The sequence below is a fragment of the Lepidochelys olivacea genome (assembly GCF_965140295.1).
Source record: "Lepidochelys olivacea isolate rLepOli2 genome assembly, chromosome: 8".
Taxonomy (NCBI): Eukaryota; Metazoa; Chordata; order Testudines; family Cheloniidae; genus Lepidochelys; species Lepidochelys olivacea.
In genome coordinates, this window is record NC_140418.1 from 75,212,684 (window position 1) to 75,236,552 (window position 23,869).

The 23,869-nt window shown below is 43.7% G+C and overlaps 1 protein-coding gene and 1 long non-coding RNA gene across 2 annotated transcripts in view; both read right to left on the bottom strand.

The window, feature by feature from the left end:
- Positions 1-23,869, bottom strand: part of BTBD8 (BTB domain containing 8) — a 67,618-nt gene that overhangs the window by 37,974 nt on the left and 5,775 nt on the right. The window lies entirely within an intron of this gene.
- Positions 4,157-10,370, bottom strand: LOC311524926. The gene is made up of 2 exons (XR_014712650.1): positions 10,220-10,370; positions 4,157-4,882 (listed from the first exon to the last, which is right to left on the bottom strand). It is a non-coding gene; the product is annotated as an uncharacterized lncRNA (long non-coding RNA).

The window sequence follows — 23,869 nt, forward strand, 5'->3', positions numbered from 1 at the left end:
CAGGGTTGACTATGGGGAGCTGGCAACTTCCAGTGGAATACATTGAGCTTTCTTCCAACTTCACACAATTACAGTTGGGCGCTTTGCACCTCTACAAGAAGTTAGGGTCTTTAACCTCCATATATTTCCCCAGTACACTGTGCTATCCAGGTGCTAATATCTACAGCTGTGGATCAAGGGCTCTGCTTCAGTACAGTTTAGGAGCTCCAAAGAGCAGAATCCCAATGATCTTTTGGAATTTTGTTGGATTCCATGATGTCATTCTAATAAATTTATTTTCTACATCTGAAGTAGGATAGATGTAGTCACAGAATCAAACAGCTTTCCAAATAAGCCTCATATAAAGTTATGTTAAAAAAAAAAACATTTTGTAGCTAGGATTTGGCAAACAATAAGAAACATTAATCAGCACAGTTTGAAAATTCTTCTCTCCTGTATCCTAAACAGATTTAATCAAATTTCAAGGTTATTTGAACAAAGAATATTGCCCCCTAGTCAGACTCACCAATTTTGAAATTGAAAGGTAGGGGGCCTCAATTAGTCTTATAGTACAAAGGAAATCACCAAAACTGCAACTCTTCCCTTATTATTATGTGTTGACAGTTATACTTTTCTTAGATTTACACTGAAACATTATTCATTTACTCACCAGTGACATCCAAGGGAAGTACAAATACACTGTGCAACAGAGGAGAAATTAATTGAAACAGAGTCATTGCTAAACCATACGAGGCTATTATTTTAGCATCCTGCCTACAGCAATTGCAAACACATACTCCTAATACATCTGATCATTTGGGCAATGTGTCTGGGGATAAAATAATTCATTCATGGGCCCTGAAGATAAGCACCGCACATTCTGAAGAATGCAATCTAATTACTCACATTTTATTCCCATACAGAGTTACAAAACTTTCATCAATTTAGCCAATTTTTAAAATCCAGTCACAGCAGCCAGGAATTCAACAGATTGGCTAGGTACCTCATAAGAGTATTTCTTTGTATAGGATCGAAATTTATTGCCCTCTAATATCATGGAGGGTCCTCTTGGTTCTTAGATTACTTGCAGGGACTAATCAGTTTTCACTATATCTCAGTCCCTTTAGCTGTTCTTTTCAGGGGGGGAAATCCTACTGTTTCCAATCTCTTGCCCTGTGTAAGACGACACCATACCACTAATCATTTTTCTCATGCACTCCAGGATCTTTCCAAGTCCCACTATAGCAAAGATACCTTTGTAAAATCCTCTATTCAAAAGATGCATATCTAAAAAAAGGAGAATCAGGTATGTAGTATGTTATCTGAACTGCTTTGTACAAACTGTCAAATTAACAAAACCTTTTCTGTTCAGATGAGAGATGTATTGTTCTTTAGTCTAGTCAGTAGGTAAAGGGATAGTCAAGGCCTTGATGCTGCACATCCTTTACCAGTGACACCGTTGATTCATCTTCTTAACACAGCTGTCAAAGAATTCCAATATTTCTTCTGTGCAACAAAGAAAAAAAACTGGGTTCCTGATAGTGAATTTCCATGCTCTGAGTGGAAATCTTTACTGTCCCAATTCAGCCAAACACAGCAACTGTGTAATAGCTTGTTTTGAAACACTACAGTTTAGTAGGCCATACTTTTGTTGATTTACTTCATGTTTAAGTATTACTAGAGACAGAACTTTGAGCTTGACCAATCCTCAGAGTTCCATACATTATTAATAATCAACCAGTTCTCTCAATTTGTCAGCTCTTAAGACCATTAAGCAGTACTTTGCTTTCTGTTCTTTGAGGGTGCTTGTCTAAGAGTGTGGACTGCATAATGCTAATTGTGGTCAAAATGTTTTCCTGGAAGGTTCGTGTAGCACAAGTTACTTGAATTGGAGATACACAGGTAGTTAACATAGATGACTAATCAGAGGTACTTTGAGGGAAAAGTAGGCGTAATACCTCAAATATTAGGGAAAAGAATGAATTTTGAAGCACCAATGTAAACAAAGATGACATATCATCAGGGTTTCTGTAAAGCCAGTTTGTTTTTTTTAATTCATTTAAACTCATCCTGAAGAAGCATTTCCTTCCAATAGCCAGGTCACTAAGGCTAAATCCTTTGGGAAGGTTCTAAAAATAAAAATAAAATAAAATCCAACCCATCTCAGAAGCCCTTGTTTGGCTCTATACATTGTTGATGCATTAATTGATAGTATGTTAAAGAATGTGCATTCTCCCTGGTGGCACAAACACTCTAAATCTGATGTGAAAATGACCTCCAGACATTTTAAACTGTGGGTTGGAATCAGATGAAACTTGTATATGTTTGTTAGAAATCATATAATCAGTCATCTAAATTAAGGAGGATCTGAAGTTCTTCTTCCCTGAGCTAGACTATGTTGAGAACTAAAATCTTGATAATCACTTGAAGGGCTGACAAGATCTCAAGCACAAGTACAATGAAACGGCAATGACTTTGTCCCACCCCTTGCTGTAGGCCATAAGAGACAGAATAATAGTGATAAACTAATTGGTATTGCACTTTTAAAAAGTAGGCCATGTCTACACTACAAAATTATGTTGCCACTGCACTTATTAAATCATTTGTGTGCATGTGCCCACTTGGCTGTGTGTGTTGGCAATGCACATCCTCACTAGAAGCACTTATATAACTGTATTGTCAGCGTGGGGCACTGTGGGATGGCTTCTGAAAGCCAGTAACAGTCGCCGTAAGCAACACAGTGTTTACACTGACACTGCGTCAACCTAATTACATCAACCATGACTCTACGCCACTTGGGGAAGGTAGTGTTACTAAATTGGCCTAGGGAGGCACTTAGGTCGGCGGGAGCCAAATTTAAGTGAAGATGCTTCCATAGGCTAGGTCAATGCAAGGCAGCTTATGGATGACCTAGCTGTATAATGTAGAACATGCCACAGATATATTATATCTTACAACACAAAGGGCCCCATTTGATTCTTACACTAGTAAGCATCAGGAGTGATTCCATGGAAATTAATAAAAATACCTTAGTGTAAGTGAGAAAGGAGTCAGTTCCTGTCCCTGCATGGGCAGAGGTTTTGGGTTGTTTTTTGTTTTAAGTTATTCAGTTCAAGGGTTGCACTGTGTCTTTTAAGAGAACTAGTTATGTTTTATAGGTCACACATATGCCTCCGTTTGTCTGGTTTTCTTACGATTAGGAAACAGGTAGAATATAATTAAAACAGTGATTTTTTGATTGCATTAATTTTGAGATTATGACCCTTACTAACAAGAATAATAATATTTCTTGATAAATGCGCAAGCCTGGATTGTTGGGTACTGAACTGAGCTGTATCGCTCACGTTTCTGAAAAACTGAATAACTTAGTTTTTGGAGAGCAGCAAGTATACATTTATCTCTTATTCAGTTCCCTCCACAGACGATGTACTTGCAATCAGAATATGATTTTTTCTCTGAGACAATTGTTTTTCCCTATTGCTGCAATAGCTAACTTAGAATAGTTGATGCGAATGTTTTAATTGGCGCCTCTGAGATCTAAACAACTGCTGTCTTCTCTTGCATGAAGTTATAACTATGCCATTGCAAGATAATGGTATGGGGGTCAGGAAGCCAACAGCACCAATTCAAATCCACTCTTTTTGTGAAAGAATCAATCAATGACAAATAAGAATCCTCAGACATTCGTGGCCCTAGAGTTCTTCACCGCGGTTTCACTGCCCTTTGTTCAATAGGCTCAATGTTTGAAACCTCAAAAGGCCAAGCAGGAAGCTGCAGAAGGCTTTCTAATGTGTGTACAAAACCAAACTTGAAGTCGTAAAAAATGTGTCTGAGGCTTAATTTAGGCAGAATAGTACTTTCAAAAGACAATTAATTCTATTTTAAATTCAGTTTCAGGATAAATGATGTATTTAAGTAAACTGATAAGTCAGAGTAAGCGTATTTCATTTCTTTGTAAAGTATATGAACAGCAAGAAGCTATCGGAACACAAATCTATAACTTATCTGTAAAGGATACTTCTGCTGTGAAGTGGACGCTTTCTACCACTTTGTCCATGACAGTGAAATACTGACACACTGTAAAAGATACTGTCACAACATCTAAGTGCCCACAAAGATTTAGATCCCAGAAGTAGATTATTTCCTTGGGAGACAAAATAAGTAGACACAGACACAATATAGATCCTATTTCCTTTATTTACAAGTTTTACAGTCTTGTGCACTATGGTTTTCACTAGGGACTGTGGATAGCAAAAACAGAACTTAGGACTCCCACTGTTCCAGAAAGTAGTTATACCCCAACCAAAACCAATCTTATGATTTGCTGTGTCCCTAAGACCCTGCAACACTAAAAGGAGCCACTGGCCAGCTTTTGCAGCTCAGAGGATAGTCTGACTCCTTAAGACAAGTGTTCTTCAAATTCCTTCTCACCAGACACAATGAGGCATCAGCTGCTTCTATTCCTTACTTTGGTCAGAGTTCAGTTCTCAATGAAATCAGTGGGAGTTATACCATTCATTTCAGAGGGAGCAAGATCTGGCCCTTAAGCAACCACTAATGCACTTTCCCAGTGAAAGATTTCTGTTCATCTCAGATATTTTTATTACAAGTCTATGGATCCCTTATAGCATCTTCACGACAATCCCATGGCATTGGTTCACTGAATTTTCGCAAACAAAATCTTAACTTCACATGTACAATGCTCAGTCCTCAACTTTCAGTACAAATATCAGGAATATTTCAAATACAAATGAGTAAACGAGAAGCTTTATCATCAGATCTTTCTATTATATTCCCTCCTTTGCAAATGTTTATATCCATATAATGTTTCTCTTTTATGAAGTAGAGATATCAGACAGACAGTTCTAGCAAGAGAAGCAGACTGTTTTCCTTGTAGATCAACCTACAAGCAAAAAAGCAATTCCTAATTAATAGAAATGTTCTCATTTTACAAAACTTGTTATTCTGTTCACATTCGTCATTTAAGGTATTTACACTCATTTTTAGAAGCTGTTTATTTTAAAAGTTTGTTTTCATTGAGAAAAACACTAAAGTTTTTCTGTTGGACACTTTTCAGTAACCCAAAGCTGGAGCTCCATACAGCCACTCACATTTCTCCCCTTCTGTAAGGTAAAGCTCAGTTAAACTTGCTCTTCGGAGAAGATGTGTGTTAAACGGATTTTTTGCTTCTTATATTAGACAATTTAATTTCTCATTTTTTCCCCATTGTTCAATTAACACTGTCTACAGAGTGGTTTGACTTCCATAATTCAATAAAAAAGGAGTGAGGTAGATTACCTGTTTCAAAATTTATAAACTGCATATTCATAAAGCAGTAGGTTTGTTAATTTTGTTTGGTTGATATTTTGGAAGGCAAGAGGGAGGTTTTCAGCAATAATATCAGAAGATTCAAATTAATTTTAGGATCTCTTCCACTTGTGTTTTTGTAACATTTTGACAGTGATTAAATATAAAGTACACACAAAGTTCATAATAATTTTATAATCTTACAGTATTGAGAAAAGTGACCATTAGCTATTCTGAAACAACTATTGAGAGTACAAAAGCAAGGTGAAAAAGAAAAAAGGAGGTGAGAAAGAGAAAGAAAAATAATCATTACCAGCATTTACTGCAAACGACAAAGCAGACAGATTGCTGTGACAGACCCAGACCAGTGGGGTATAGGAGTCTGGTAGAAGGCAAATATATTGTCCACTGGATGAACAGTTTTCTGTTCCCTGAGTGATCAGAGCAGGGTCTGCACTAGAGCAATTAAGAACCTGCTAGAACCAATTAAAAACAGGCAAGCTAATTAAGACACATGGAGCCAATTAACATAATAGAATCAATTATGGCAGGCAGACTAATCACCTAGTTTAAAAAGGACCTCCCATCAGTTAGGGGAGGGGGTGTGCTGCTGGAAGACTGAGGAGTAGAAGCGTGATCAGGCTTCAGGAGGAAGCTCCTGCAGTGAGGGTAAAAAAGGTGTTGGGAGGAGGCCATGGGGAAGTAGCTCAGGGAGTTGTAGCTGTCACGCAGCTATTACAGGAGATACTGTAGACAGTTGCAATCCACAGGGCCCTGGGCTGGAACCTGGAGTAGAGGGTGGGCCTGGGTTCCCCCCATTCCGCTCAACTCCCTATTTGAGACAAGAAGAGGTGACCTGGACTGTGGGTCCCACCAGAGGGGAAGGTCCCTGGCCTATTCGCTGACCTACCAGGTGGGTCAGCAGAGACTGCGGGGATTGTTCTCCTCCCTTTCCCCATGCTGGCCAGTGATGAGGTTAGCTGAGTGAACGGCAGGTTTGCGCCACTAGCAAAAGTGGCCAAACTGAGGGCGGCCGTGAATCTCTGAGGCAAGCAAATCCGTCAATAAGCGCAGGACCCACCAAGGCAGAGGAGGAACTTTGTCACACTGGTGTTAGCAGTGGGATCAGGTGCACAGCGTGGCAGAAAGAGGGTGTTTAAAAAAAAAAAAAAGAAAGAAAGGAGAGGTGTCATAAATATAAAGGGAAGGGTAAACCCCTTTGAATTCCCTCCTGGCCAGGGGAAAGCTCCTCTCACCTGTAAAGGGTTAAGAAGCTAAAGGTAACCTCGCTGGCACCTGACCAAAATGACCAATGAGGAGACAAGATACTTTCAAAAGCTGGGAGGAGGGAGAGAAACAAAAGGTCTGTGTGTCTGTCTATATTCTGTCTTTGCCGGGGATAGACCAGGAATGGAGTCTTAGAACTTTTAGTAAGTAATCTAGCTAGGTACATGTTAGATTATGATTTCTTTAAATGGCTGAGAAAAGAACTGTGCTGAATAGAATAACTATTTCTGTCTGTGTATCTTTTTTTTAAACTTAGTTGCCTAGAGGGGTTCTCTATGTTTTGAATCTAATTACCCTGTAAGGTATCTACCATCCTGATTTTACAGGGGGGATTTCTTTATTTCTATTTACTTCTATTTTTATTAAAAGTCTTCTTGTAAGAAAACTGAATGCTTTTTCATTGTTCTCAGATCCAAGGGTTTGGGTCTGTGGTCACCTATGCAAATTGGTGAGGCTTTTTATCCAACATTTCCCAGGAAAGGGGGGGTGCCAGTGTTGGGAGGATTGTTCATTGTTCTTAAGATCCAAGGGTCTGGGTCTGTAGTCACCTAGGCAAATTGGTGAGGCTTTTTACCAAACCTTGTCCAGGAAGTGGGATGCAAGGTTTTGGGAAGTATTTTGGGGGGAAAGACGTGTCCAAACAGCTCTTCCCCAGTAACCAGTATTAGTTTGGTGGTGGTAGCGGCCAGTCCAAGGACAACGGGTGGAATATTTTGTACCTTGGGGAAGTTTTGACCTAAGCTGGTAAAGATAAGCTTAGAAGGTTTTTCATGCAGGTCCCCACATCTGTACCCTAGAGTCCAGAGTGGGGGAGGAACCTTGACAAGAGGGTTGGGTTTTTTTTTTCTTCACCACAATGGAGGACGTAGTGCAGGCACCGATACAAGCCACAGCTGCCCAGCAGGAGGCTACCCATGTCCAGGCAGCCACCCAATAGGAGGCAGTGTGACCAAGAGACCAATCACCTGTTGATGGACCAGGCACTCAAGACCATGCTATGTTGCGGGAACTGGTAAACCAGGTGAAGACCCTTACAGAGCTGAACCGCAGCCATGATGGGACGCAGGTCATACGGGCCAGCAATTGTCTGCAGAAAATGATGCGGGAGGATGACGTAGAAGCATACCTCCTGGCCTTTGAGAGGACAGCCCTACGGGAGTCTTGGCCTCGAACAGTTGTCTGGCATCCTCGCTCCATTCCTGTGTGGGGAGGCCTAGAAGGGATATTATGATATGTCTGAAGAAGCTGCAGCAGACTATCCCTGTCTGAAAGCAGAGATCCTGGCCAGATCTGGGGTAACAACCGCAGTGCGGGTGCAGTGGTATCACAAGTGGAGGTACCAGGAAAACAAAACCCCACAGTCCCAATTATATGACCTCCTCCATCTTGCACGAAAGTGGTTACAAACCGAGTCTCTGAGTCCAGAAGAGATACTAAAGGTTCTGGTCATCGACCGGTACATGCGAGGACTACCACCAGACCTTCATGCCTGGGTAAGCCAGAACGAACCCTCCGCTTATGATGAGGTTGTCGCCTTGGTAGAGAGGCGTAGGACGACGAGGGAACTGACCCAACCAGCTAAGGAAGAGGCGCCCTGGGTTAAACTAGTGGCACCAATCCTCAGAGCTCAGGCAACTGAGCCCCCAAGAAGGCCCAGGTGGAAAAAAGAGGGGGGCTGAAGGCCCACCAGAGACCATTTAAAAGTCAGAGCACTGAGGGTGAAGAGGATCATGACATTAGGCTGCCTAAACCAAGAGACCGGGGAATGCCTAGGGCCCCATACAGATGTTACACCTGCTGGAGGGAGTGGGGGAGGACACATAGCTGCACAGTGTCTCAGTGCCGAGAAGTCTATGCAACATAGCCTAGGCAACTGGGAAAACCCATGCTCCCTAATTCACATTGTGAATTGAAAATTGAAGTTAAAAATTGAAATCCAGGGGAACGCTACAGAGGTAGCAGCAGGTGTAGTGCCTAAACTCCCTTACCCCGTGCTCATAGGGTGGGACTTCCCAGGATTTGATGACTTACTCCCAACAGGGGGATTGGAGAAAGGGGAGGCATCCACAGTAAACTGTCAACCCCCAATTTTCTCCGAAATTTCCCCAGACATTTTCTCCACTCCCAGGCGGGACAGAAAGACAGACAAAAAAGGGCAGCTAAGGCCTTGGGAACCCGAATACTGACCCAAAGCCAGAGGGTCTCTCTCGTAGGTAGGCGGACCCAGGCACCTGAAAAGGAGGCCACCCAGGAGGGAGAAGCACCTGATACAGACCCCAACCCTAATGCCTCTGAACCGGCAGAAGCAACAGTGACTCATCCCCTAGAACTTGGGAAGACCAGCCCCGTGAGGGTAAATTTCGGACAGGACCAAGCCAAAGATCCAAGGTACAACACCATTAGGAAGGAGGTAACAGAAATAGATGGGGTTCCCATGGAAGGGAAAACCCAGGGACCCGGCCCCTACTTCATCATAAAGAAGGATCTCCTGTACAGGGTTGCACCAGGACAGGGACAGAAGGTAGAGCAGCTCCTAGTACCTCACAAACACCAGAAGACCATATTAAGCCTTGCGCATAGTCATCTTTTTGGGGGGCATTTTGGGGTAGAGAAGACCCTGGTGAGGATCCTACAAAGGTTCTTCTGGCCCGGGGTGCACAAAGAAGTGTGGAGATACTGTGCCTCCTGCCCAGAGTGTCAGCTGCACAGTCCCCGTCCCCACTTGAGGGTACCATTGGTACCCCTTCCCATCATAGAGGTCCCGTTTGAGTGAACAGCCATGGACCTAGTGGGACCTGTAGAAAAGACTACCTGGGGCCACCAATATGTACTTGTCGTCCTGGACTATGCTACACGGTATCCAGAAGCCGTCCTCCTGAGGAACACAGCTTCTAAAACAATAGCCAAAGAGCTAGTGGGGATCTTTGCCCGAGTGGGGCTACGAAAGGAGATACTGACTGACCAAGGAACCCCACTTATGTCAAAACTAATGAAGGACCTATGTGTCCTACTCCACATACATACTCTGAGGACTTCGGTCCATCATCCACAGACCAATGGGCTGGTAGAAAGTTTCAACTGAACCCTGAAGGCTATGATAAGGAAGGTGGTAAATCAAGACGGGAAGGATTGGGACACCCACTACAATACCTTATGTTTGCCATCCGGGAGGTACCTCAGGCCTCAACTGGGTTTTCTCCCTTTGAGCTATTATATGGGTACCACCCCCGGGGCATCTTGGACATAGCCAAGGAAATTTGGGAGGAGGAGCCCAATGAGGGGAAGAATGTAACCGAGCATGTGTTACAAATGAGGGACCGGATAGCGCGGGTCACCGCCATATTGCGGGAACACCTGGAGAAGGCCCAAGAAGCCCAATGAGATCAGTACAATCGCCAAGCCAAAGTTCGGCAATTCCAGCCCAGAGACTGAGTAATGGTGTTGGTACCCACAACAGACAGTAAACTTTTGGCCCAGTGGCAAGGACCCTACGAAATAGTTGAACCCATAGGGGAGGTAAATTACAAGATGCGACAACCAGGACATCGGAAACAAGAGCAAATATATCACATCAACCTTCTGAAACCCTGGTATTCACAAGAGGGATGCACAGCTGTCCAAAAAGACCTACCCCAAGAAAACAAACCTTCTGAACAGGTGAGAGTGTCTCCTGATTTAACACCAGACCAGAAGAATGAGGTGTCTGAGATGATCTTCCGGAACCAAGATGTGTTCTTGACAAAACCGGGCCGAACAACCGAGACCTATCACCACATCGTCACAAATCCTGGGGTCAGAGTAACCTACCAGGTGCCAGCGTCCAAAAGGGAAGAAATAAAAGCAGAAATAAAAAAAAATGCTGGAGTTGGGGATCATCGTAGAATCCCACAGTCAGTGGTCCAGCCCAATCGTGCTGGTGCCCAAACCTGATGGCACCACAAGGTTTTGCAATGACTTCCGGCGACTAAATGACTAAATGACTAATGACTTCCGGCGACTTCCGGCGACAGTTTGACGCGTATCTCATACCTCATATAGAGGAGCTAGTAGACCATTTAGGCAATGCCTGGTACTTGACTACCCTAGACTTGACAAAGGGGTACTGGCAGATTCCCCTTGCCAAAGACAAAGGGAAAGACTGCGATCTCTACATCAGAGTCTTTTCCAATATACTGTCCTTCCTTTTGGACTACATGGGGGGCCCCAGCTACCTTCCAGCGTCTCATGGACAAGCTATTACGCCCCCATAACAATTATGCTGCTGTCTACCTGGACGATGTGGTCATTCATACCCCAGACTGGGAAACCCACCGAGAGAAAGTGGAGGCAGTCCTCGTTACCTTCAGGCAAGCTGGCGTTACAGCAAACCCTGCCAAGGTGCTGTAGGGTTTATGGAGGCCAAATATCTTGGCTACATTGTGGGAGAAGGTCTGGTAAAATTCCAACTGAATTAGTTAGAGGCCATCCAAAATTGGCCCCGACCAAGTCGCAAGAAACAAGTCCGGGCATTCCTAGGTGTGGTGGGGTATTACTGACAATTTATCCCCCACTTTGCCACAAGGGCAAGCCTCCTGACAGACCTAATGAAGGCCTGTGGACCTGATCTGGTGAGAAGGTCTGACACAGCAGATAAAGCGTTCACAGACCTACGGACTGCCCTCTGCAGTAACCCCGTACTGGTAGCCCCAGATTTCACCAAGGAATTTGTCCTGCAGACGGATGCATCGGAAGTAGGGTTGGGGGCCGTTCCACCACAGATGGTCGGGGAGGAGGAACACCCAATTCTCTACCTCAGTAGGAAACTCCTTCCGAGGGAGCAAAAATGTGCAGTGGTGGAGAGGGAGTGCCTCGCTGTAAAATGGGCCATGGAAACACTGCGCTACTACCTGCTCGGGTGCAGATTTGTCCTCGTGACCGACCATGCCCCACTTCAATGGATGCAGCGGAACAAGGAGAAGAACACAAGGGTGACCAGGTGGTTCTTATCCCTCCAACCTTTCCAGTTCCGTGTGACAGGGAGCCGTCACAGCCGATGGCTTGTCACGTGTGCACTGTCTGGAGTCCCAAGCTGCCCAACCCCTTGGTGTTGAGCAGGGGGAAGGGATATGTGACAGACCCAGACCAGTGAGGTACAGGAGTCTGGTAGAACGCAAATATACTGGCCATTGGATGAACAGTTTTCTGTTCCCTGAGTGACCAGAGGAGGGGCTGCACTAGAGAAATCAAGACAGGCAAGCTAATTAAGACACCTGGAGCCAATTAATATAATAAAATCAATTATGGCAGGCAGACTAATCAGGACACCTGGATTAAAAAGGACCTCCCATCAGTTAGGGGAGGGAGGTACAAGGAGTGAGAAGGCATGCTGCTGGAGGACTGAGGAGTATGAGCGTGATCAGGCTTCAGGAGGAAGATCCTGTGGTGAGGGTAAAGAAGGTGTTGGGAGGAGGCCATGGGGAAGTAGCCCAGGGAGTTGTAGCTGTCACACAGCTGTTACAAGTGACACTGTAGACAGTTGCAATCCACAGGGCCCTGGGCTGGAATCAAGAGGAGAGGGTGGGCCTGGGTTCCCCCCATTCCCCTCAACTCCCTATTTGAGACAAGAGAAGATGACCTGGACTGTGGGTCCCACCAGAGGGGAAGGTCCCTGGCCTATTCCCCGACCCACTAAGTGGGTCAGCAGAGACTGTGGGGATTGTTCTCCTCCCTTTCCCCATGCTGGCCAGTGATTAGGTTAGCTGAGTGAACGGCAGGTTTGCGCCACTAGCAAAAGTGGCCAAACTGAGGGTGACTGTGAATCTCTGAGGCAAGCAAATCCGCCAATAAGCACAGAGGAGGAACTTTGTCACATTGCTTAATCACACCCTAAGTAATTTGTAGTCTCTATTTGCATGGGGTCCTCTGAATTATGGTATCTTATGGAGAACGTGGCCTCTGCATCATTTCTTTTCTAGTCAAATAGGTTAGCAAACAGCAGTTGAGACCCATGCAGCTTCTCTTTTTGTATATGAACACTATAACAGTAACTTGTACTAATCTAACAACAAGAGGATTAGGTTGTTCGCATGCAACTAAAGAAACTAGAAACAATAGACAACAGCATGCAGCACTGTTGTGATAACCTACCATGAGTTAATAACTGCACGGCAGATCCTTACCTCATTTCATAACACAGTACAATCCTAATAGTGAGAAAAAGAGATCAGCATTGAAGGAGAAATACTGCTGCAGTGCAAGAGCCTCAGAGAATCCCTTGTGCATGGTAAATGTAAAGTTAATATGTAGGTAACCTGAATTGATAATATGCAAAAAGATGCACCTCTCTTGGATAAGTAGCTGAATATATGCTAAGAAGGGGTGTGTGGGGGGGAAACAGGAGGGACTCACCACCTCCCAGTGTTCATTATAACCTATATTCTTTTCCTGCCTCCTCAAACTGGTCCAAAAATATACATTCTCTCTCTCTCTCTCTCTCCTAGAATAGCCTGGATTGTCAACTATCACCATCAGAAAGAGAAATACAAAAACGTATACTGCATTAACAGAATCTCTAAAGCATTAGCGTTGAGAATATTATGAGGACACCACTGGAGGATTTATTTGGTTTAAAAACAGATGCCTCTTTCTAAGAATAACCTCTTAGCTGCTGATGATCATTAAGTTATATGCAATAAAGTCATCTTATGCACAAGCTCTCCAAGATGACCGTGAAAATGGGAAATCTATTAAATTGTAATAATACTTTATTTATAATCAAAATGTATTGAACTAGTATTGACAGTTAGGACTTCTGCTATTTTAAAATATTCAGTTCTTAAATCCAAGTTTTCACAAGCAGTTCTGGATGTGCTATATTTGCTACAACTACCTTTCGAAAATGTGTGCAGCAAAAGGCTACATTAGCTAGATCCAAAAATAGAGCTGTCATCTTCTGTAATACCACTCTAATGGCCTGTAGTTTTGACACACACTCCACCTTGTGGTTGTTTTATTTTTTCCTCTGCACACAGAAGATTAGGAAAGGCCTGAACAGTGAGTTCAAGAGGTATGTGTACAATATGAGTAGATGAAGGATAATGAAATCTGAATGATGCTATAGGGCAATCTCTCAAAGTTAGTAGCAGTAGCTGGAGTCTGATGATTTTACAAAAGGATAGGTTGTCCTAGGACTACAGTACTCAAAAGATTAGCTAACTATAGGCCGTGAGTGGGGTGGAGGGGGCAGAAGTCTCATTTCAGAGAGTTGCTGCCTGCAATTAATGTACTAGATTTTGTGTCCTGCTGGGTGATGAAGAACCATAAGAACACAACATTTGCCATAGAAAAAAATCAAACCACTGGTCCATGTCTTTAATATCTAGCATCAGTATCTGATTCAAACACCCATGCAGGAAGCATCAATGTCAATAGAGTTTCCTTGTATTTGATCTAAATGTATTGCCTGTTAACTTAATTTCAATGTCAGTGTCTCTTGGTACCTATATTTCACGAATGAGGCTTAAGGAAGGGGGAAAGAGGAACTTCATGTATTGAGAATACATCAGTCTAGTTCTTTCTAAGCCCTCCTTTCTAGGCTCAATAAACCTATCTTTTTTATTATAAAATATGAATGAATACCAAAATAGTACGACAAAGTCATGCTGAAATGATATGAAGCAGCAAGATCATAGGGCAAGAGAGAGAGGGCAATATTTATCATTTTGTGTTCAAAGTGCATAGGATAGAAAAAAAGGTCTTCCTTGTGTACTACAAAATGATTGGGGCAGCAAGTTACATGGGCCTGTGGTGCCCAGGCTCCAGCAATATTCAGGGCACGGGGGCCAGGCTCCAGCAATGTTCGGGGCAGCGTCTCACCCTGCCTGCCGCCCCACCACATCACCTACCCTGAGTGTCCCTGCCTGCGCCCTGGGTAGCAGCCAGCTGCCTTCCACGCTCTGCTCTGCCGACTCCCAGCATCAGCTGCCACTGCAGTATCCTAGTGGTTATGGGGGTGCTAGTGTGAGGGCAGGCTGACTGAGCCCCTGCTCTTCCACTTTGGAGGGATGGACCCTCCCCTTTTCTGGCAGGACCCTCCACCAGCACAGGAGGCCCCCGCACCCACAGTCACTGCTCCTGCCCCAGGTTGGGCAAGGGGCAGCACCATCCCCCACCCCAGTGAGGGGCAGCAGCATGGGAGGAGGTGCACATGTGATGGCAGACCCCCCCGTCCCCACCACAGGAGAGGCGAGGGGGCTTCCTGGACCTGAGAGTGGCTCTAGGAGCACACGCAGTGACAGTGGTGCAAGGTGAGTGTGTTGGGGGGGCAGGGAAGGAAGAGTCCTCCCCTCTGGCCACAGCTGGAGGCAGCCTGCCTGTACCCCAAACTCCTCATCTCTGGCCCTGCCCCCACCCCACCACCTGCACCCCTAGCCAGAGCCCTCACCCCCACTGCATCCTAACCTTCTGCCCCAGGCCTGAGCCCCTCCTGCACTGTGAAGCCCTCAGCCCCACCCCAGAGCCCTCACTCCTGTACCCCAACCTTCTACCTGAGCCCCTCCCACACCCCTCATCCCCAGCCTTCAGCCCCCTCCAACACCCCAACCCCTCATCCCCAGCCAGAGCCCTCATGCCTCCCCCAACCCTCTGCCCTAGCCCAGAGCCCCCCACCCCTACCCCTCATCCCCAGAGCCCTCACATTTTTACGTTATTTTTAAAAAAAAAATTATATATATATCTGCTTACAAGGCAGGTGTGGTGTGTGCGGGGGGGTGTGGCAGGACTTGGACCCATTCTGGGCACCATCAAATATTATTCATACCTACTGCCCCCAAAAGTTATTACTCAATGTAATATGAACAGGCAAGAAGAATTTGTTCATTCACAATGTTAACAACTTGGTATTAAGAATTTTTATCATTTATCAATTCTACGTTTTTAAATTCCCTTTACGTGCCTCAGTATAACTTAGGTATTTAATAAACTAACGACAGAACACCTGAATGAACATTAGCACTAGAAAAGCAAGGAAGGGAAATCCAAGAGGAAAAAGGAAGGAGCAGGGAAAAAAAGCCAGAACAAGGATAAAAGATAAATGGATGAAGAACACAAAAGGAACACTGAAAATTTCTTTCCAGGTTGAGAAAAAAACCTTTGTATTTCAATTAAGTGGGAGGGTGCTGAGGGTAAATGAGAATGAGTGTGTTTAAGAAAGGAAATGAAAAAAAAATTAGAAAAATCCACAACACGTCTGGAGTTTGCTTAGTCAAATTTACTTTAAAAATGATTAACTTCTTTTGCATATCTGTTAATTCGGGGTCTGAGGTGGAGGTAGGGACACAAACATGGAGTTGCTGATGGAAACCACTTCTGAAGTGGCACATAGGCCTTTTCTACAGTTAAGAGTTTGCTGTTATAGATATACCAGCAAGAGTTCTTTAACTGATATAAGTTGCATCTCTGCTAGAAGCCTTTTACTGGTATAGCTTAAACCAGCTCCCCCAATGGAAGAAGTAACAACAGCTAAAGGACTTTTTTGCTGATATAACTGTGCCTACACTAAGGGCTTGTCTCCATTTACATTTTATAGCGCTCTAACTTGCTGGGTCAGGGATGTGGAAAATCATCCCCCTGAGCGCTTTAAAAAGTGCTCGTGTAGACAGGCTCCAAGCACTGGGAGCTAATCCCCTGGTAATCCACCTCACCAAGGAGTGTTGGGAGACCTCTCTCATGCACGACCACACTCGCACTTCAAAGCGCTGCTGTGGGAGCATTCCTGCAACAGCTCTTTGAAGTTTCCAGTGTAGCCATGCCCTAAGGCTTTTGCCAGTATTGCTATGTCAATTGGTTAGAAGTGTGGAAAATGTAACACTTCTAACCGACACAGCTAAGCTAGTACAACTTTCTAGTGTAGACCAGGCCCTAAGGTGATGGGCACATTAGAATCCTGTCTATTTTAAGGTATTTCTGAATTAAACTGTTGCTTCCTATTAGGTATACAACTAGGTTTAGATGATGGGGAACTTATTTCCCCTGAAATTTCAAATGCTGAATTTAAGTTCTTTTCTTCAAAAAAGAACATTTAATAGTTATTCCTCTTCCTTTTTTCATTTACAAATGGAGTTAAAATAATTGGTGGAGCCACTGAAAAAGACATTCTTAAACAAAGGATTTTAACAGCAAGTACAATGCTGAGAAGAAATTAACAAAAACACAGAAGAATTATATATAGCTGTTGAAACTGATAACATTCCTTATTCTCTTTCCTTTCACAAACTTTAGAGATAAGAGAATCCAATTAGAAAACTGTAAAGGCTCAGAGCCACAGAAGCAAAAGATACAGTAATGGAAAGATTCCAAGATGACCTGATTAACTGGTCACATATAAAGAATTCACAGTGCTACTGGCAGTGAAAACTTCAGTAAAAGTAATCACATCTGTTATTAATCCACTAATGTAGCTTTAATGCTACTCTCTCACATTAACTGCACTAAGACTCAGGAGATCCGTGTTCAATTCCCACTTCTAGAACAGATTTCCTGTGACACGTTTGTCAAGACAGTCAGTTTCTCTGTGTCTCAGTTCCTCATATGTAAAATGGAAATAATATTTTCTATCACACAGGATTATTGCAAGGAGAAGCTTGTTAACATTTGGGAGGTGTTTGGACCATATAAGTAATAGAAAAGCACATTTGAACAATTTCAGATGACAGATTTAGTCAGTTATTTGTATTAATTGTAATGCATATGTTGCTCAATTTCTCCTTGTTCTAAAGGAAAACAATCCACTCAGCCAAATCCATAATTGAGACCTATAATGCCAACTTTGTATTTTGCCACTCTCTCCTGCACTGCTCCAGCCCATTCTGTTCTTTCTACTTAGGCCTGGTCTACACTACAAAGAAAGGTCAACCTAAGTGAGCTTGTACCAACCTCACTGTACATGTACCTATGCTATAATTGGTCTCCCAGCAATGTAAGCACCGTTACAGTGATGCAATATCACCACCTCCTGAGCAATGCAGAGCTATGTTCAATCTACTTAGGGTCAACACAGGTCATGTAGTGTCTACACTTGCCCTGCGTCGACCTGACAGTACTCCAGCAGCTGTCCCACAATTCTCCTATCCCCATGACAGTCGCTCCTGTGCTCCTTTCAAACTCCACTGTCCGGGGTTGCAGAGACCAGAAGCCACTACTCCCCTCTTCCCCCAGATTTTGAAATGCACTTTCCTGAGTAACAGATTTATTTGAGCATAAGCTTTTGTGGGTAAAAAGCATCTGAAGAAGTGGGGTTTTTACCCACGAAAGCTTATGCTCAAATAAATCGGTTAGTCTTTAAGGTGCCACCGGACTCTGTTGTTTTTGTGGCTATAGACTAACATGACTATCCCCTGATACTTTACTTCACCTTGGTGAGCACACTTACCAGCTCACCTTAGTTATGTGTCCAACCATGCCAGCTTCACAAACACAGAAAGCTACTACATAAATTACTGCCTGTTGCAGGCCAGAATTGGATCTCCTCAGCCTGTAAGGCAAAGAGGCTGTGCGAGCACAGCTACATGCTAGCCCTAGAAATATTGACATCTACAAGCAGATTATATGGGGCAAAGGAGCACGACAGGGATCAGCAGCAGTGCTATGCGAAAGCAAAAGGAATTACAGCAGACAGACTAGAAGGTATGGGAAGGTAACAAGAAATCTGGTGCTGCCTCACAGACCTGACACTTTTACAATGAACTGCATGCACCTCTTGGTAGTGAGCCCACCAGCAACCATGTACAACTGTGGACACTGCAGGAGCCCACTGCAGAGACCCCTGCTGCAAACGTTGAAAAGGAAAAGGAAGGGGAGGTGGAGGGCATAGCAAATCAAGCCATGAGTGGTTTGAAACGTCTCCTGAGTTAAGCCAGTCTCTGATGGTGAGCACAGAAGAGCCTACTGCTGAAGGGGAAGGGAGCTTAGGTAAATTTGTACATGAATTGTATCTCATAGTAATTTTTCCCTTTTTGTTGCCCAAAACAGAGTCTACCTCCTCCCTCCCCACACTGCACATCACCATTTAAAATGGTACTTGTGCCACCTTCAACTTTAGTGAACAAAGGCATTGATTTCTATTTGATTACTTTAATATTTTGTCTTAACATTATGCCAGTAGAGAATAAATTAAAAAAAAATAGCATGGTAGTACAATTACACAATCCACATCAGCACAGTGTCCTGTGCTCAGGTAGAGGTAGAAGAAACAGAGGTAGTCAGCCTGTTTTTCCAGCTTGGCAGTGAGCCATGCAGAGTACTTCATTTATCTGAATAGGGATGTCCCTTTTGTCCTTGAGAGATCTTGATGAAAATGTCATTAAAATACTCTGCAATTCTCTCCTGAACATTTATACAGATGGCAGCCTTGTTTCTTGCTGTGCTAGAAGAATTTCCCATGCCATTCTGCGATGAGTACCACTCACACTACTGTATTAAAGGGGCTAGCAGTATACAGACCAGGCAGCTTTGGGCTGCCAGTAACAGCTGGGTTCTCTGTGCGTTTAGCACCCTCAAATAGCCAAGAGCATCCCTGGCTGTGAAAATATTGCCAATATTCACTGCACTTGCCTATACCCATATCCAGCTTTTAAGGCTTCAATACACCAAAACACCTCCTCCTCCCCCCTCTAGGCTAGGCTGTACTCACCAGGGTTTGAGCTCCAGAGCAGTGTCTTGACGAGGCACTCAAATGTTAATTGTCACTTAAGGTTTGCTTATTAAAAGTATTTCTGGGACTAATGAAAGAGTTTTGAGACTTAACTTTCCCTTTCCATTGTGACTATAAATCTAATGGTGTATCTATCTGTATGAAGTCAGTACCTCTGGTGTGGTTGCCTTGAGTGTTCCCCTCTCCACGCCTGCTGAATACCTTACCTCATCAGAAGGAGAAAAAAGAACTAGGGAGGATAAGTTCAGTGAGATCCCCTCCAAGCCCTGTACTTACTATCTGAGATCATAGAGGAGTTGGGGTCATGTGACCACTATCATTGAGAAGGACCAAGAATGGAGGGATCAGCTGCTGCAAAAAAAGGGAAGAGGACCGAGTGGCACATTGGGAAATACATCAAAGCATCATGGGTTTGCTCAGGCAACAAACCAATGCTGCAATACATTATTGACCTATCTGCCTAGAGACTACCAACTCCGCAACTTTTCCTATCCTTGAAGAACTCCATGGCCACTACTCCCTACACCACCTCAAACCCAACACGTGGATTCACATATGTACCCCTACCACTCCATGCCAGGGAAAAATGAGAACCACAACCACAGCCACAGGGCCCCCCCCCCACAGATAGAGACCTGTGAAAAACCACAGGATCAGATAATACTAGTATTTATTTCCTTTTTGTTCTTGGGTTTTTAGAGGATGGTTCACTGTTATAGCATTGCTAGACTGTTCTTACCCTATTTTTGCACTTTATTGTGTGCAAAGAAGCAATGAACAAAAAAGTTCTGGTTTTGGAAACTGAGTATCTTTATCATCGTACACCAAGCATCACAGAATTCAGAACAGGAAGCACCGACCCATGAATGCTGTTCTATAAAGTATTCATCAGATAACATGGTTCATCTCAACCCAATAGTGTACCAGTCACTTTTCTCCTTTTGCTTCACAGATGTTTTTGCAGTTCACAGCATGCAGCTGTAACAATGGTGATTGATGTTAGCCTTGCTGAGATGCGATCTTGCAAGCAGGAGTTGCCAGGAATCTTTACATCTACCAAAAGCACATTCAATCATTCTGCATCTTCTCAGCTGGTAACTGAATCTTTCTTTGGTGTTGTTGAGGAGGCCAGTGTACATCTTCATGTGCCAGGGAAACAAGAGTAGGCTGGGTCCCCCAGAAACACTAGTGGCATTTCAATATTGCCAATTGTAACATGCAGATCAGGGAAGACTACCCCTGCTTGCAGCTTTTGAAAAAGTCCTGCGTTCCTACAAATGCGAGCATCACAAACCTCCCCCCCACCACCCACACTAATTGTCTGGGAAACATCCACAGCGATCCACCAGTACTTGCATAACAATGGAAAACAGTGACAAGGTGGAATGTGCCAGAATAGGGATGTGTGCATCATCTACCACACCCCACACCATAGTTCAGGAATCCCATTGCTGTAAATCCATCCACTATGTCCTGAACATAACTCAAGAGTCACAACCCTGCATAGCAGGAGATGATTAATAGCCTTACATGCTTGGATCACAACAATCTCAGTGTAGTTTTTCCCAACTGTAAACAGATTGCTGCCAGTCAGTGGGCAATCGCTATTTGCTTCTCCACTGCCAATGCAGCTCTTAGTTTGGTGTCCCTTTGACAGAGGGGTGGAGTGACCTTGGCACACAGATCCAGGAATGCAGCCTTTTGCAGATACTGCTTGTCATTCCTTTCATTACAATGCAATCCCATCAATCGGTTCTCATTTCTCAGGCTCAGGTGCAGCAATCTATCATGTGGAGCTTCTCCATGAACGCCAACAGCAGCCTGGCATTTTTTTCCCCTGCTGTGTCAATCAGCATCCAGTTATTGTGCTTGAACATCTCCACATATTCCTCATTGCACACTCAATTGTAGTAGCGCACGTTCAAGTTCTACAAATTCAGAAGAATCATGTGTCCTGTATTAGCAATACTCAGGAGAGTTTCACTGAGTTGTGCATGGTCCACACTCCTGCCAGAGAGATTATGGAGTCCAAAAAAAAAGGGGCATGTGGAACTGTGGGAGGTTTAAAAAACAGTGCAAAAAATTATGGAACGGAGAAAATGGCATAGTGAAAACTTAACCACTACCTCTATAAATCTCTGGGTGAACTGGTGGCATTCCAAAAACCACTGCAAAAAGCAACCCACAAGGCCCTGAGCCGAACAGTGGTGCAAGGCACACTGGGATACTTATGCATGGTGCACTGCATTTTACATCAATGCAACCATGCACGGGGAGGACATGCAGCACCGATGCATGCACCCAAGTATGCATGCACACAACATACTGCAGTCAGTGGTTATATATTGACGTAACTTGTGCCAACCAAACGTCATAGTATAGACGTGACACAATCTGACAAGTGGAGTCATAAGTTTCAAGATGCAGGCCAGAGGTTATCAACCCAGATGCTCAGGTTCTTCTCCTCTGCAACCTGACAAACACAATAAAACTCACCATAGATTTTAAAGAAGTTGCAGTTGCAGTCTGCTATTCAGCTGGGACACTACCTTCATAACCAAATGGAAGGAGATGCAAATGAGAGACAATGAAAAGCGAGGTGCCTAATTAGATTATACATGCAAAATATATATATTGTGTATACATATTTCATACAAGACAGCTATGTTAGAGATGGGGAACTGAGGCACAGAGAGATTTATGGTCAAAGTATCCATTGGTTTTGGACACTCAATAGACACTTAGGACCTGATTTTTCAGCATTTTAAGTAGCCAAAGCACAGGTCTCATTAACTTCAGCTACAGCTGAAAAAGTGCTTAGCACTCATAAATGAGACCCAGAATCTCAACTCAGGCACCCAGAAAATAAGGATCATACTATTAGAGACTACCTGTCAAAAATCTGATGTAATTGACTTGTTTAGCTTCACAGAGGAACTCTGTGGGAAAAGCAGGGATAAAGTCCAATTATCCAGGGCAGAAGTCAACTGACTTACAAGAAGGAGGGTTCTCATGGGTAACACCCTAACTCACTCACTACACATCTTCCAACTTCTGCAAGAAATGAAGTAGGGGTCCTACTGAAAACATGCTCCTTAACTACATAACCCGATTCATCCCAGAACAGTCCATTTTGTGTACTATTGGAGGCAGATATCTTGCTAAAAAAAACAAAAAACAAAAAAAACCTGTATGTGATCATGTAATTAAAGACTTGTAATTAATACATACAAGGGAGCAAATTAAGGTTGCACCGCCAACTTAAATTCTGGCATTTCCTAACTTTTGAGTGCTTGACTTTGCAACCTTAATAGAGTGTTCTTTTAATGGAGTTTGGTTGGTGTAGCTTCCTAGATTTTTTAAAAAAGCAAAATGGAGACACAAATTCCATCATGTGCATCATATTGACACCCCAAATGGTTCATCAGCAGGGTCGGAACCTTTAAATCCATTGCACAGACCTCTGCCACTCAAGCTAATGGAGTAAATTAACAGTGGTATGTTGTCCTCCTCTACATGAGCAAGCACTAGAGAGGGATAGGATACTTTGCTAGTGGGTTTCACTGGTATTTGCTGACAGCAGAGGAATGATGAGACTCAAGAATCTTAGGTTCCATTCCAGGCTCTGCAGGGGAGTATGAGCTAGGGGGCACAGACTTCTGACCATTCCCTCCAAACATGACCCCTTCTGCCCCATCCCTTTCTCTCTGTGCCTGTCCCCACCCTCTCTCTTCCCCACCCCTGGCTCCTCATCCTAGTTCCATTCTCTTAAATTTAACCAGTCATCACTCCTCAGGCTTCTCATCCTAGTTTAAAATGTTTCTCCCAAGTGGAGTTCATCTTGTCATCCTTCCCGCACAAAATGAACAAAAAGCCATTAGGAGGATTATTGAGGTTATATGAGCTGCAGTGTCTTCAGTATGCAAATTACACCCCTCTTTATTTCTCCAGCTCATCTGCCCTATTCAGAGCAGTTGAGTGACTCTGTGCTGAAGTGAGATTATGGTTTGGAAGTATATCTGTCTGACACTCAGTGCAGACAAGATTGAGCCTAACATTGCTAGTTTGGAAGAAGACATCAGGGATAGTATGGGAAGACTGGGTCAGTTCCCTTTATTGGGTGACATCCTACTACTTATCACACATGATTGCAACTGAGGGGCCTTAGCGGTTTCTAGAAATCTAGGCTGCATCAATGGCCAAAAGTACTTATTTCACTTTGGGCTCGGCTAGGAGACTGCAACCTTACTTCTCAGATACAAGCTTTGCTATAGCTATCCATATATTTGTTACTGCAGAGTAAATGCACTCTACATGGTGCTACATTGGAGGACAATCCAGAACTTTATCTAATATAGAACACAGTGCACATCCCCCCCTTGCTTACCAGAGCTTCATGCAGTGACCACATTACATCTGTGCTCCAAGATCTACACCACTTCATTTCTGGGTGTAATTCAAGGTATTGTTTCTGACCTATACAGGTTTTAACTGGTTTGGCTCCTGGCTAACAGAAAGACCATAAAAGAAAACATTTATTTCAAAACTACAATTAACTGTCCTCCAAGCTGTATCATCCAAGAATGGATTAATTGGTGTGAATAGGCA